Source organism: Protopterus annectens, chromosome 15.part0, assembly GCF_019279795.1.
Source record: "Protopterus annectens isolate FY-2018-M chromosome 15.part0, PAN1.0, whole genome shotgun sequence".
NCBI lineage: Eukaryota > Metazoa > Chordata > Ceratodontiformes > Protopteridae > Protopterus > Protopterus annectens.
The window spans coordinates 567,883,731-567,899,202 of record NC_056749.1 but is presented as its reverse complement, the minus strand read 5'-3'; positions in this window follow the sequence as shown (position 1 = coordinate 567,899,202).

Here is a 15,472-nt window from a genome sequence, read left to right as displayed (position 1 = left end):
TCTTAATGGTACTTTTTTATTGAGACCTCCCATTAGGGACTTAGCACCTCCATGGGACATTACCATTCTCTTACAAGTTCTCACACAACAATCCTTTATGCTCGCTAATAAGGTGGACTTAAAGTTTCTCTCTTGGACAACTATATTTCTAGTCAGAGTAACATCAGAGAGACAAATCTCAGAATTATAAGCCCTTTCATCAAAACCTCCATATCTGCTTTTTCACAAGGACAGAGTTTTCCTTAGAACTAATGCAGCCTTTATCCTAATACTAATTTTTGCCATTCTGTACATCTCCTGGTATGTCTTCTAGGATACTTTAACAAAGGAGAATACCTCCTTCATTTATTAGATGTTCAAAGAAAACTCACATTCTGTATTCATAGGACAAAGGACGTCAGAAAAGATTACTGATTATTCATTTCCTTTGCTAGAACAACATTAGGAAAAGCAGCTTCTAAAGTAACTCTATCCAGATGGTTTTCAGATTGTATTTCCTCTGTATATCATAGAAAGAACTTGCCTTTTGAATGTAAACTTAAGGCACAGTCAACAAGAGCAGTTTCTGCTTCTGCAGCCTTCAGTGGGGGATTATCAGTTACCTGGACAATAGTACACACAGCATCTGTAGTTCAGCCTAGGAAATTATTGGTAGGGGAGGAGTCAGAGCTCTGGAACCAATAAACTTGACATCAGCGCAGAGATCATATCCTATTGGATCCAACAGTCTGCATGTTTGAAGTGGGTGAATGGATCTGACATTATGTTAAGTACATAACTTGTTTTTCTACTTGTCAGTGTTATTGTTGTGTGTCCCATTATTCTGTTAGTGTTCCTTACTGCTGCTTTACATCACCTGCCTGCCTTCTTCTCACGTGATTTGACTGCCCTTAGGTCCCTTCCCTTCTTTGTTCTTGCTTAAGTTTTCTCTTAACTGTATACCCTTTTCATAAGTTTTGTTTCGCAGGTATAGTAGTTTAACATTAATTTGCTCTGTGTTTCAGCTGCTATGTAATCTTGCCACATCTGCTGTTCTTTCTGCACCTTATTGTGGTTATCATCATCCTCTCATGAAACTTCATGTCATCAACAAAAAGACACATTTCCTGATCCAGACGATCTGCAGTGTCAAGTTATAAAGCCATTTTAAAATAACTTGTTCCAGAACTCAGCCCTGTGGTATATTACTGTCTGATTATCTTGTTGAACTCTGCAATGTCTTTCTGTGCCCTTTGGTCCAGAGTTGTTTTGCCCATTTTACCACATTGCTTCCCTCTCCCACATCTTTTTGATTTGTCCTTCAGCACTTTGAGATATTGTCTCACATTGCTGGCTGAATTGTAGACGGTCACATCTGCAATCCATTTCTGAAGTAGTTACTTTGATGTCCGTGTTATGCACTAGCTGCCCAGCAGCTATGAATGACTGGTAGATAAACATTTTACCAGATGTTTATTTTACCTTTTGCACTGTCCCTGGCCTGCTTTTTTGGAAGGTTCTAGTAGATCATCCCATCTGCTTCTTTCTTGCAATGTGCAGTATGCATAGATAGAGCAATTAAATCATTCTCAGAAGCTGTTTTTTAGTATGTCAGTTTTGCCTTTCCTTTTTTTTAATCATTAGGACTTCCCCTAAATCCATTAGCACTTGGAATGCCATTTTTTCCTTGGGATCATGTATTGATATTAAAAGTTCGTATAATTTGCACTGCATTCAAAGAATGAAGTTAGTTCAGAGGATTAGGGCTCTCAGCTGTTAACGAGCTGATTACTATAATCAAGGTTACATCCTTCCACCACCATTTGCCTACTGTATGTCTCTTTGCAAGTCACTTAAGTAGACAGTGCTCCTGGATCACTCCTGAAAATGGACACTTGTGCCCAGTGGGCTTTTCCAATTAACAAATGAATAAAAAATGAAATACAGCAGTGTCAAAGACACTGAAAATCCATGCAGAGTCAATTAAAGGCAGAAATAAGTGAAACATCTGTGGCAGCTCTAACCTTTTAACAACTTTCTTCAGTTGCTTTGCCATCCTTGGTCAACAATTTAAATTTAAACTGATTTTGGCACTCACTAAAAACAGAATAACAGATAAAAAGAGAGGCAAAGGATGAAGAAGGTAAGTACAGAAGGAACACAAGAAATGGTGAGGACAGAGATAAGTATCAAGACAAAATTAGAACGAGTGAATTCCCTTCTGTGTGGTTCCATCTCCTGTAGCCCGGCATTTGCCTGCTACCAATCTGCATAGCTCCTTAACTGGCACTGAGCCTGCAGATGCCTTTCCCACTTTAATAGTTGTTATATTTGGCATATCTGCATCCCAAGAGGAGGGGGTAGTAGAATCAGATACAACTCCATCTCCAGGTTCCCCAACTCCCTGTATGTTGGTGGCAGATCGGGAGAGATTTTTGTTTCTTTAGTCAGGCAGGATCATTTTGCTTTCCTTTGAATCAGATTTTGATTTTATCTCTTCCACAAGTAGCTGGTGATTGACTTGTTCCCTCAATAAAGCACTTCTCATCCTTGGCAGTATTCCCTCCAGAGACTTGGCACCCTGAGACATACTGATCCCAGTACTGAAATGGGGATTTCAGTTTCCAAAGGCATCTTTGAAAATGATGTAGAAGAAGCACCACCACGTAGCACTTCTACAAAAAAAAAAAAATTCCTAATAAGAATATTTTAACTAAAGCTAATGGTGATGTTGATAAGATGACAACACCCTAGACTGAGTCATCTTTCAATGGATGAAGAGAGGGAGATGACCAGAGGACACATATGAATTTTATAGCAGTCTTGCAGGGCTTTTGTACATACTTCCTAGATGATGCCAGCAGTTTTTGGTACCTGTAAGGATATCATAAAACAAAATAACTCCTGATTCCAGGAAAGTAGACAGTGAGTTTTTTCCACTTGGGAATTGGTCAAAAAAGGGCTGAAGCTATTCAGCAAGAATGGGCAGTCTCACCTGAGCATTCAGGCTTAAATTGTCTTTTCCAGGTGACTCCCTACTGAAATGCCAGCACTCAAAATGTCAAATGCTGACAAACAGAAAAAAGTCTGAAACTACAGGAGAAGAGCGAATCTCAAACACCACTGTTCTCCTTTAAACTTATTTTTTGTAGGTTGCCCTTCTGCACCCCCACCCCACCCCTGAGCTTGTATATAATAATTCTGAAATCTCCATACCTCAGAGAAAAGGGAATATTCTGGGAAATGTTCAGCTCAGACTTAGTAAATGTAAGTCTGGATTTCCGCAATGTAATTTTTGTGTTCAGAACTTACTTTAGCAGGTTCTGATTATTCAAATATTTACCTTCCAGGATAGGTATTTTAGGGCTCTGAACCAGCTAGAAAATCAAACTTATATGTCCTTTATGCATTTCCTGACAGTTATGAAGTAATTAATGCAGATATTCTACTCTCAGCAGGCTCACTAGAATAAAGTCACTGAATTGTCCATTTGACCACTGCAGAAACGCAGGCTTCTTGATAATTTGAGTCATACATGATGCAGTGGAGGGGACAGCCAAAATAGCAGACTTCAGTACTTATATGCACCAGTACTTCTGACTGTATGTCATCCATTTTGCCAAAGATATGAAGGTGATTGTATTGCCCTGTTTATGGTACCTGAAGGTGATGAAAGAGAAGGATCAGACACTGTCACTGGTAGGTGTTTCCTTTAATACCATTCCTAACAGGTTACAGAGCAGCAAAAAGACTGTGACATCAATGGGTCTCTAAAAGACAGCATTGTGACCAGAAGACCTGCACAGTTCATCTGCAACCAAAATACTGGGGTAAAATGTTTTCTACCTTTTCTACATTCTCTGCTACCAGCCAACATCCTCCCTTTCTCAAGGTGATGTACGAGCGGCATTTGTATAATTAGAATCTTAAGCACCCTCACAACCCCCCTCAGCGCACTTGGTTCCTGGCTGCCAGATAAGCTCCTCTCAAGCAATAAGACCTCAGTAACACTTTTACCACTCTCATCTGTTGGACACTTGAATCTTCTTCTGGACCCCGTTTCCTTGTCTAATTTATGTTAAGCACCCCCCCAACCCCCCTCAGCTCACCATGGTTCCTTGCTCCTGGATAAGCTCCTCTCAAGCAAGAAGACCTCCATGCCACTTTTACTGCTCTCATCTCATCTTTCACTGGTACTGTCACTACCAACTCTTCACTATTTCATGTATACCCTGAAAAACAACTTCTCTTTCCACTTTTCACTTACCTTAACTCCTCAACCGACATTTATTAGCTGCAGTTCCTCCACCTTTAGCCCTCTTCTCTACACTGCCCTCACCTTGCTAATTTTTTTGATTTTCCTTACCTTGCTGATAGTTTTTCTTTTTCATCAAGGGCAAACAGGGAAAGGGCTTCCCCACTCCGTTTGCCCTTCGCTATGCTCGGGCTCAATTCGCTACTCTACCCCACCCCCTTTACCACCCACCCCTAATTTCATTACATTTATACTCTTCTAACCATTCCCCTGTCTACACTTAACCAATCCCCTTCCTACTATCTCTAACCACTCCCCACACACTGTCTCCAACCACTCCCCTTCACTCATATCCAATCTTCTGTTGTCTCCCCCAATCTCTTATTTTCAACTCATTTCATCTCTTCCTGTCCACACTTCCTCATATTTTAATGCCTCCCTTTAGATATCAAACTTTATTCTTTATCCCATTTTCCTTACTCTTTATAACCCTAGTCAAAACCACAGAACTAAACCCACTTACTCTACCTCCTAATGCATACTCTTCCCCTGCTATCTATGCACTCCACTTAGGACATACTCAGACATTAGCCCATGCCTTCTTCATCCATGTCCCATCCTGTGCGCCAAAATACACTTATTTTCCTCTAACTACAACTTAATTTATTCACCTAACTCCCTCTTCCATTCCATTCACTACATTATCTGTAAACTGTTTCACATTATTCATCATTCCATTCCTATCCTTTCCATTCTCACCTGCTCAGGTGATATCCACACAAGTTCAGGACCAGCCAACTCTCACAACCTCACAAACCTCTCCAAATGCCGTAAATCACTTCATATAACTACTCTTGGTTTCCAAAGTATCTGCAATAAAACTTCAGAGTTGCATGCCTGCCTCTCACAAAATAAAACTGACATACCAGCAGCAATGGAAATCTGGCTAAAATCCTCCATTCAAGATTCGGAGCTTCTTCTGCCAAACTTTAGTATTATTAGAGCAGATTGACAAAAGAAAAAGGAGGCAGTGTGGCCCTTATCAATCCCAATTCCCTAAGTATTACTCCATACTATGACCAGATCCCTCAATTCCAAAATGCTGAGATAGTGATCTGTTTTCTTGAAATTAGTCATTCAAAAAGGCTATCTATTGTAGTCCTATGCATCCCCCGTGGCAATAAAATTCCAGCTCTAAAAAGTGTCTTATCTTGGCTTTCCTTCACTATAAAGCATGAATCAATTATCCTTGGGATATGAATATCAATTGGTCATCTGTCTCTTATAATCAGTCTGTTAATAGTAAACCTATTTTTCTGCTACTAGCTATAACAAAACTAATGAAGTATCCATCCTAGACTGGATTCTAGTCTCAGATCCCACTAAATTTATAACATCTGGCACTATGTCTAATTCTATTAGTGACCATCTACCTGCCTATGCCATCTGAGCTAGCTCAGCTATCCCAAAAAATATAATATTAAACTAGTTCAAAATCTTTCTAAATTTGACCCAACACTTTCAACAGAATCCTGAAAAGCATTAACTGGAACATCCTTAATACTCTTCCCCTGGATGACGCTTTGTTCTTTAACAGTTCTTTCCAAAATATTTTAGATAGTCTAGCCCCTTCAAGAACTAAAAGAACCAAAAACTAATAATGCCTCCTGACTAACTAAAGCTACCAAACAAATTGTGACTGACAGGGGCAAAGCTTGGAAGGCTTGGCTTAAATCTAAAACACATTTGATCTTATTCATTATAGACAACTCTGTAACCAAGCTAAGAAACATATCTCTAAAGACAAGCAGCACTACTTCTGGACCAGCAAATTAGTAGAATAAATAAGCCTAAAGCTTTTGCATCCTCTAACAACAATATTCTTAACACAGGCACCAAACCCAACCCCTGTCCATGCCCTGATAAACGACCAGAACAAATTGCAAATATCTTTAATTGCTAATTTATTGACACTGTTGCCAATGTCACCTATACCTTTTCCCATCCTCTCCCCAACACTAGCACTACCTCTTCACCTTCTTCTGACCACCTCTCTCCATCCACTGACACTCCCTCTCCAAATGGCATTCATCTGACTCTTCCACCTCTTTTTACTGTCTTTCCTATACTTACTTTCCAGATAAAAAAACTGCTTCTAAAACTAAAGCCCTGCTCCAACTCCGCTAACAGTATCTCTGCCAAATTCCTCAAACTTGCAGCAGACTCAGTGGCATTCTGATTACTAGATACATGTAGGAGTCATGCACCCCTAGCCTCTGGAAAAAAGCTGTAATATTACCACTTCACAAAGATGGTCCCTCAGCCGATGACTCCAATTTCTGACCTGTAGGTTTACTATCCCCTGTATCAAAAATTCTAGAAAAGTGTATTCAAAAGCAACTTTTAGACTACCTTCTAAAATATAATCTTTTCTTCCCTACTTAGCACAGTTTCTGTCCTGGACAGTAGTGCATCTACTTCATTAATCTCATTCTTAGACATTGTGAATAAAGCACACAACTCTGGTAACATTGTATCAGCCCTTTTCTTGGACTTATCAAAAGCATTTGCTACTATCTCTCATTCTATTCTTCTCTCCCAACTCTCTATTATTGGCCTATCTACTCAGGCTCTCAACTGGTTCAAAAGCTACCTGTCTAATAGAGAGCATGCTGTCAAATGGCAGAACTCCCATTCCCATTCATTCATAACCCTACTGGTGTTCCCCAAGGCTCAATTTTAGGCCGTCTTCTGTTCAGCATCTCTATTAATAATCTTCAACAAGCTATTCAGTAGGCCTCCGTAGTCCAGAACGCAGACAACTCCACAATAATCCACTCTGCCCACAACTCAAAAACTGTAAGTCATATCATACAAGCTGCATTTACTACAGTAGAAGCATGGCTTCACAATAATCACCTCTCTTTAAATCCTAAAAAAAAAACAAACATGATTCTCACTCCCAAGAGAAATCTACTCCTTAATACAGCTGACTTTGAAATTCTTTCCCTTAACTCTCCTAAAATCGAGTTAGATACCCATACTAAGTTATTCGGGGTAATTATAGGTGAAAATCTTAAATTCAATCATCACATTCAAAATAACATAAAACCCACAAAAAATTGGGGCTAATATAACTCTCCGGCTGACACAGACATCCTCCAAAAAGGCCTTATTGAGACAGATAGCTGGTGTCAAAGTCATGGCCTCAAGCTAAATGCCAAAAAATGCATAGTCATCCCATTTGGGAAAACCAAAACACCCACGAATTACCACATAGGTGGCAGCCCCCTTAATACAGAAGAGGTAGTAAGAGATCTGGGGACCCAGGTAGACAGTAATCTCTCCTTTGACAATCATATTGCCAAAGTAGTTAGGAAATCCTTCTATGTGGCCCATCTAATTACTAAAGGGTTCGCATCTAGAAATAAAGAGGTTATAGTGCCCCTCTACTCGTCAATCATCAGTCCCATCATAGAGTACAATGCCCCATTTGGGATGTACCTCACAAGATACTTCCAACAGCTGGAAAGACCACAAAAGTACCTCACCAAGAGGATTACTGGCCTCAAACATATGTCCTATGCAGACCAACTGAAAAAACTCCAGCTGTATTGAGTGGCATATCGCTTACTCAGAGGTGATCTCTGCCTGACTTACAAAGCCATGTCCAACTCAGAATTGATGGACATGCTCCACCTAAAGAAATCCAAGTCACTGCGAGCCATGCACTCTAGTGAGCTAAACCTCACCACAACAATAAATAGAACATGCTGGAGGGATAGATTCCTGTCACAGAGACTCCCCATGCTTTGGAACAAAATTCCTAACTACATTAGGCAGAGCCCCTCACTAACACTCTTCAAGAGAAACCTTGACGAGTGGATGGGTAACAGAAAATACACCCCTGGGATCACTTCATTGGCTCTGCTTGACAGAGGCTCAGTTAATTAATCAATGGGGCGGCCAAAGCCGACACACTCTGGCTAGGCTTACAAATGCCCTCGGGCAGATAGCCTAGTACCTACCTATGAACCTATAAACCTATAGACATAAAAAAATCCTCTCCCTCCCTTCAAAACAAGCTTTAGTTTTGTCATACCTTCTACCATCACTCACTTATGGTGCTGCCTTACTAACTAATCTGCAGTCTTCCTTAATGACAAAATTAGAAACTTGTTATAATAAAATTGCTAAATTTGCTACAAATAGTTGCCACTCCACTCATCATTGCATTTCCCTAAAGCAACTAAATTGGATTGAACTCCTCCAGCTCACATCCTCTCACAAACTTGTATCTAAACCTCAGGACTGTCCAGCACTCAGCTCCCTCTTTACCATGTACACTCCATTTCCTTCCCTACGCTCTGAACTCCAATATTTTCTTGTAGTACAGAAACACAAACTACCGCCAGGAAAATTGTTATACTCTCATACTCCTAGGCAATCTCCAAAATGTGAAATAATCTTTCATCATATTTACATCTTCCACCATGACCCTGTAAATTCAAAAGTGCATTGCATAATCACTTCTCTTCTGTGTGGATATGTAACTGCTCAATTCCCCCCTCAGCCATTACCTAAACTCTACCTCTCTAGCCCATTTACTCAAACTTTCCTCTCTTTCTTTTTAAACTCCCGTTAGAACACTTCATCTAACACCCCCTCTTCTCATCTAACTCCTTCCTTCTTCTCCCACCCTTCTCTCACTACTCTCTACTCTCTACTCTCACTCTACTCTTCCAAACTACTTCTCTTATTCTTTCCCCCACGTTTCTCTCACCATTTCATTCTCTCCATCTTCTATATCAAACATCCTTCTCCTGTACTGCCTGCCTGTCCACTAACCTTTACTAATCCTCTTACACTTCTTTCTGTCTGCCCCACTTCTTATTCCTTTACCTCATTGCCATCATTAACCCCTATCCCTACGCCTTCACATTAACATTACCTCCATGTTCCCATTTCCTGATCAAATAGAGTTTATATTGATATTCCTCTACATTTGGGTTTAACAGCCTCTTATTATTTACTTCCAAATGCCACTGTATTATGCTTTCTATGACATACTAGATATCTCTGTTGAATAATACTTTATACTATGACAATTTTCTTTTTGTTCCTCCAGTAAGTTTATGTAACTTTTTATTTTTTAAGCTACTTCTTATGTAAAATATATTTAATTTTATTATGGTTTGTATGCTTTGTATTTTCCCTGGTGCTTGTTTTGTTTTGTAATCTGTGTTTGTGCTCTGGAGCTTTTCTCCTTGGGCCTCCACTGAAAATGGGCTAGCCTGGCCCAGTGGACTCTCCCGGCAAATAAATGTCAATAAATAAATAAGTAATGTTCAGCATTTGACACAAACATACAGGCAGTGAGACATAATTGTAGAATTGCTTCCAGTAATCCTGACCCCTTCACTGATTACACGCCACTTTGAAAGGTGATTAGAAGGTTGATCTTCCACAACATATTAGTACCTTCTGGTTACAAGGATTACATCTTGCATTTAGACCCCTGGCCATCTCAACTATTCTAGAAGTGGTGGATGATGTTTTCCTTGAATCCAGTTTAGCCCCTAATGCCCTGCCTCCTGCTCCAGCTACACCTGACAGGTACTCAGAGTACCGGATTCTCGCAAATACCTGCACAGGAACTCTGCTGCAGACCCTGAGGTCATTACACAAGGACCCAAAGGAGCTAAGACTAGCTCTACCAAGAATCCTCTTCCTTCTGACAAAGACTCCAGAGCTCTGGACAGATGGGGTAAGAAAGTATACACCTCTGCAACCTTAGCTATCGGAGCACTCAGTTGTCATTTCCATATGTTAAAATATCAACAACACACTTTGGAACCATTAAAACAGAAGATTGCTACCTCTCCTGACGGTGCCAACTCTAAAGAGCTGGCAGAATTACTACACTCTGCTGGTCAAGTGGCCAAGCACTCTTTACAATGTGGATATGATGCCCTAGAAGCCTCTAGCAGGCCAGCAGTGACAGGATCTAGTATTAGAAGACATGCATGGCTGAAGGAACAACCTGTCCCTGAACATGTGAAGTCTAAACATATTGATGCACCCCTAGATAAGGAACACCTGTTTGGAGGAAAAGCAGAAGAGGTGCTTAAAAAGTTGGAAGACAAAGCAAAATCTATGCAAACAGTAAAAGATTCCTTTCAAGTTCAACCACCCAGATTCAGCAGGAACTTCCCCTCTAAGCACTGGGCCTTCCCTGCACCCAGCAGACAGGGCCAAAGCAAGCCCCACAGGGACAGGGCATCCAGGCCCCTATCCCAGGGCCAGCAAAGAAGGAAACAATGGACCACTTCCGCCCCTAAGGCAGGGAGTTCTAAGCCAAGCTTCTATGGTAAGCATTCACAATGACTCTCTCTCCCCCCTCTGCCCTCCTTTCACTCATCTACAACTAGGAGGAAGGCTCACCCTCTTCAAGGACAATTGGGTCTCTATAACCAAGGACCAATGGGTATTAAAATCATTTCTCAGGGATACAGATTCTCCTTCAATGAACTCCCAATTCCAAGAGGGTACTGAGACCTCCCCCCAACCAGTGGGCAGAGGCATTAAAACAGGTAAAAACACTAATATCCCAGGGGGCAGTAGAACACATCCCCTTGGATCAAACAGGAAAAGGTTTTTACTCCAGACTATTCCTTGTACCCAGAAAAGAGAGCACTTGGTGCCCCATCCTGGCTCTATCCAAACTGAACATCTCCTTGGTGGTCCCCAGATTCAAAATGCTAACCTTGCAGCAGCTCTTGCCTATGCTCACACCAAATACCTGGCTGGTGACATTAGACCTAAAAGATGCCTACCACCACATCCCCATCAGGGAATTGTGCAGAAAATTCCTGCGCTTCAGAGCAAGCAGTCAGCACTTTCAGTTTTCTGCACTGCCCTTTGGCTTATCTACTGCTCCCAGGGTATTCACCAAATGCTTGGCCCTGTCCATAGCATTTTGCAAACAGAGAAATATACAGATTTACCCTTTCCTGGATGACTGCCTCATTCAGGTGAACAGCAAAGAAAAGTTGCTCCAGGATCTTCTCTTTGTCAAAAAACTCCTAACATCCCTAGGGTTCACCATCATCGAGAAAAAAATCAAAGCAAAACCCCACCAGGAAAATTGTTTTCCTTGGCGTTGTGCTAGACAGAGCAACCCTTACGGCCTTCCTATCCCCAGAAAAGCAGAGCTTCCTGCCTCTATATTTCACCCAACTGGCTTCCAGAAGTCACTTCACTGCGAGGAAGTTCCTGCAAGCCCTGGGATACATAGCATCTTGCATTCTTCTCATCCCTCTAGCCAGGCTTCACATGAGAAAGCATCAGTGGTACTTAAAGAACCTTTGGTGTCAGCACTGTCAGTCCCTAGAGGCCACTCTGTCACTGAACCCTTGAATAAGGGACACATTTCTCTGGTGGGCAGAAGCATGTGCCATGAACAAGGGTCTTCCCTTCATCCTTTGCCATTCTGGCCAGACCATCACCACCGACGCCTCAGACATAGCTTCGGGTGCTCACCTAGCAGGCAGGTGTACCCAAGGCCTTTGGAATTCCCAGCAACATCACTTGCGCATCAACCAGAAAGAAATGACGGCAGTGCAAAATGCTCTGACTTCCTTCCAACCCCACCTCAGGACAGGGGTCCTCCTTATAAAAACAGACAACACCACAGTAATATGGTACATCAACAAGCAGGGGGGCACCCAATATTACCCCCTGTGCAGGTTAGCCATGAGTGTGTGGCTCACAACCACCTCCATGGGGCTACACCTGATTGCCCAATATACCAGGGATCAACAACACAGTGGCAGACCACCTAAGCAGAAGCTTACTGGACCCCCACAAGTGGCACCTCCACAGAGAAATCTTTCTGCAAATCACCCAGGAGTGGGGGACACCAGAGGTGAACCTCTTTGCCTCGCACCTCAACCACCAGCTGCACAAGTTTAGTACCAGGGAGTATCACCGCCTAGCATGGAATGTGAATGTCTTGACCTTCCCCTGGAGCTCCCTCCTTGGGTTCGCATACCCTCCTCTACCCCTTATTCCCAGGGTCTGATCAAAATAACAGAGGAGAGACCAGAGGTCATCCTCATTGCTCAGGATTGGCCCAAACAGCATTGGTACCCATTACTAAGCAGTCTGACCTCACAGCCCCCAAAGCTGCCTTCCCTAAGGTCAGACCTCTTGCCACAGGAGAGAGGGAAGATACTGCACCCAGACCTACAGACTCTCAAACTTTCAGCATGGCTCATTCACTAAAAACTAACAAGAAGTCAATGTTAAGCAGACATGTCCTGAACATCATTACAGAGGCCAGAAGGCCCAGCACAAGAAAATTTTATGCAGGAAAATGGAAACTATTCTGCTCCTGGAAACTATCTAAAGAGGCCATTTCCTCCCAACCTTCCATCCCTCTCATCCTGGATTACTTAGCAGAGTTGCTCAATAGTGGCCTCTCCTTCTCCTTTATTAAAATCCATGCCTCGGCCATCTCTGCCCATTATGATTCGGACCCACCCCTCTTCTCTCATCCTTTGATTATGCAATTCCTCAGAGGGGCTTCTAATATCAGGCCTCCCAGTAGACCTCCTACTCCACCCTGGGACCTGAATTATGTGTTAAGGAAACTAACCTTACCTCTTTTCAAACCTGCTGCTTCAACAGAATTGAAATACCTCTCCTGGAAGACTGCCTTCATACTACCTATCACCTCAGCCAGAAGGTTCTCAGAACTTCAAGCTCTCATGGCTGTCGACCCCTTCATAATTTTCCATGCAGACAGAGTCTCCCTGAGGACTAATCTCTCCTTTATGCCCAAGGTTGTATCTGATGTGACCCTTAACCAGGCCATACACCTATTCTACACTCACTAGGCATGCACAGACAACTCAGATACTATCTGGACTGCACTAAGCCATTCAGAAAAACTGACCAGCTTCTGGTAAGCTTCGCCCCAGGGGCAGAGGGGAAGCTCATCTCCAAACAAAGCATTTCCAAATGGATTTCACACTGTATCCATTTTTGCTACAGACTACATGGGAAACCTATCCCTAAGTTGATCTGTACCCACTCCACTAGGGCAACCTCCACGTCCACTGCTTTCCTCAGAGGAGTACCTACCAGGGACATATTGAAAGCCGCCACCTGAACCTCTGTCCATATCTTTACAAAGCATTACCACCTACCTCTCTTTTCTAAGTCTAGGGCAGGGTTTGCCTCTGCAGTCCTGCAGGGCCTCTTGACCCATACCTAGGACACTATCTATCCTTCCACCCTTTACCTCAGCTTTGGGAATCCTCCCACAGGTGATGACTGCAACAGTGAAACACGAAGAACATAGTACAGTTGTGTACACTTAGCATAAATGTAGATGTTCGAGTGTATTCACTGTTGCAGTCTTGGTTTCCCTCCCTCCACCCCCCATTTCACATCTTCCCCTAGGGGACACAGGCTTCCCAAGGTGGCTCTTAGCCACCCAGGACCACTACTCTCTTTTCCTTTGTTGTTCTGACAGGTTAGGGCAAGAAATACTGATGTAATGACGTCGGCTGCCTTGCTTTATAGTACTGACAACCTGACGTCAGACTACAAGCGATAGCAGCCAGGGCACAAAAACATTGACTCTGGTATTCAAGCCGGCCGAGGGCTACCACAGCAGGGATAACCCACAGGTGATGACTGCAACAGTGAATACACTAGAACATCTACATTTATGGTAAGTGTACACAACTGTACTTTTCTCCTTGTGTCTTTGAGGAAGAATGGGAAGCATCTAGTCAAAACCACTCAGAAGGATAGCTTACTGTCTTTTAGTGGAAAATAGCAATCTTCCAAATGGTTGTGATACCAGGAGAAATAAAGTTGTACAGTTCTTGCTACTAAGTTATGCTGTACATGAATAATGTCTATGGAATCAAAAACAAATCCCTTGGTATTATTTTTTTTCTGGTATAACTTTCTTGCTGTCTAGATCTGAATCCATTGATGGAGCCCTTTTCTTTTGAGGGAGGGTCAGAAGTAATGGTTTATGCTCTCATCTGTAAGTCATTAGTTTGTGTATAACCTTTCAGAAAAAAAGATGATAAAAGTGCATTTCATCACTTGTCATAATCTTGATGAATATTTCTAGACCCCCCCACAAACACACATACAAACAAATAGGAGGATATTTACAATTTTCATGACACTTTTTAAAGCATTAAGAGTACCTTGTAAGTGCAAGCTAGTCAAATAATGTGAATCTTTGCCGTATGGAGAGAATTTTTAAAGAGATGTGTTATTTTGATGCTTGAATGATTGCATTTAATGGTGTACATTAAATGCACAGCTAGAATGTGCTGTAAGAAGCGACAGGAAAGTTTCTAAAGAAAGTTTGTTTGTAATTATGAATGAAGAAAAGTAAACATAACATACTTGCACCTATTGCTGAGACTAATCTTATTCTGACAGAAGAGAGGCAGTTGTTAAGGGTGTTCTGGCTAAGATTGCATACTGATCTCAGTAAGATATCCTCAACCAGAAAAAATATGTTTTCCTGATCCATATATAAAAATATGTTTGTTCACTGTAACTACTAATAAGAGTGCAAATAATCTTTAGGATTTATACACCTTTACTGCCGTCAACATTTATGTCAGTATTATGTCTTTCAAAGTATGTTTAATGAATGTTTGGAAAGTGTACTTAGATAGGTGTGTGCAGATAATTATGACCTCAAGAGTGAAGCTTGAGTGGTGATGTTAATTTGTACACACTTTGAGGAGAATCATTTCCTTATAGTTGTTATACCTGTTATTATTCTTTGTAATACATGTATTCTTCCTAATTTTGTGTATTTTTTTAAATGAAGGAATAATTAAAAGATGCAGCATTTATGTTACAGCAGCTGCTCCTGTTTAAAATGCCCACTTATGTTTTCATTTTTTAATTGTACCTTTTCTTGTGATAGTTTAGGATATGTCACATGCTCTTAGTTTACAGTCATGCAGTACTGTGTCACCTACATAGGTAATGCAACTTAACAGGTTATGTGAAACATTAACAGTCTGTAATGCCTATCTTTCAGTGTAACAAGAACATTTCATGTAGTATAAAACAGAACTGCAGTACGTTTAGCCTTTCAACAGAGTGGCAGTTCTAAGTGGACTTAAGGCAACAGTGTTTAAGAAAACTTATGATTTGGAAAAACAATTAAACATTAATCGGCATTAT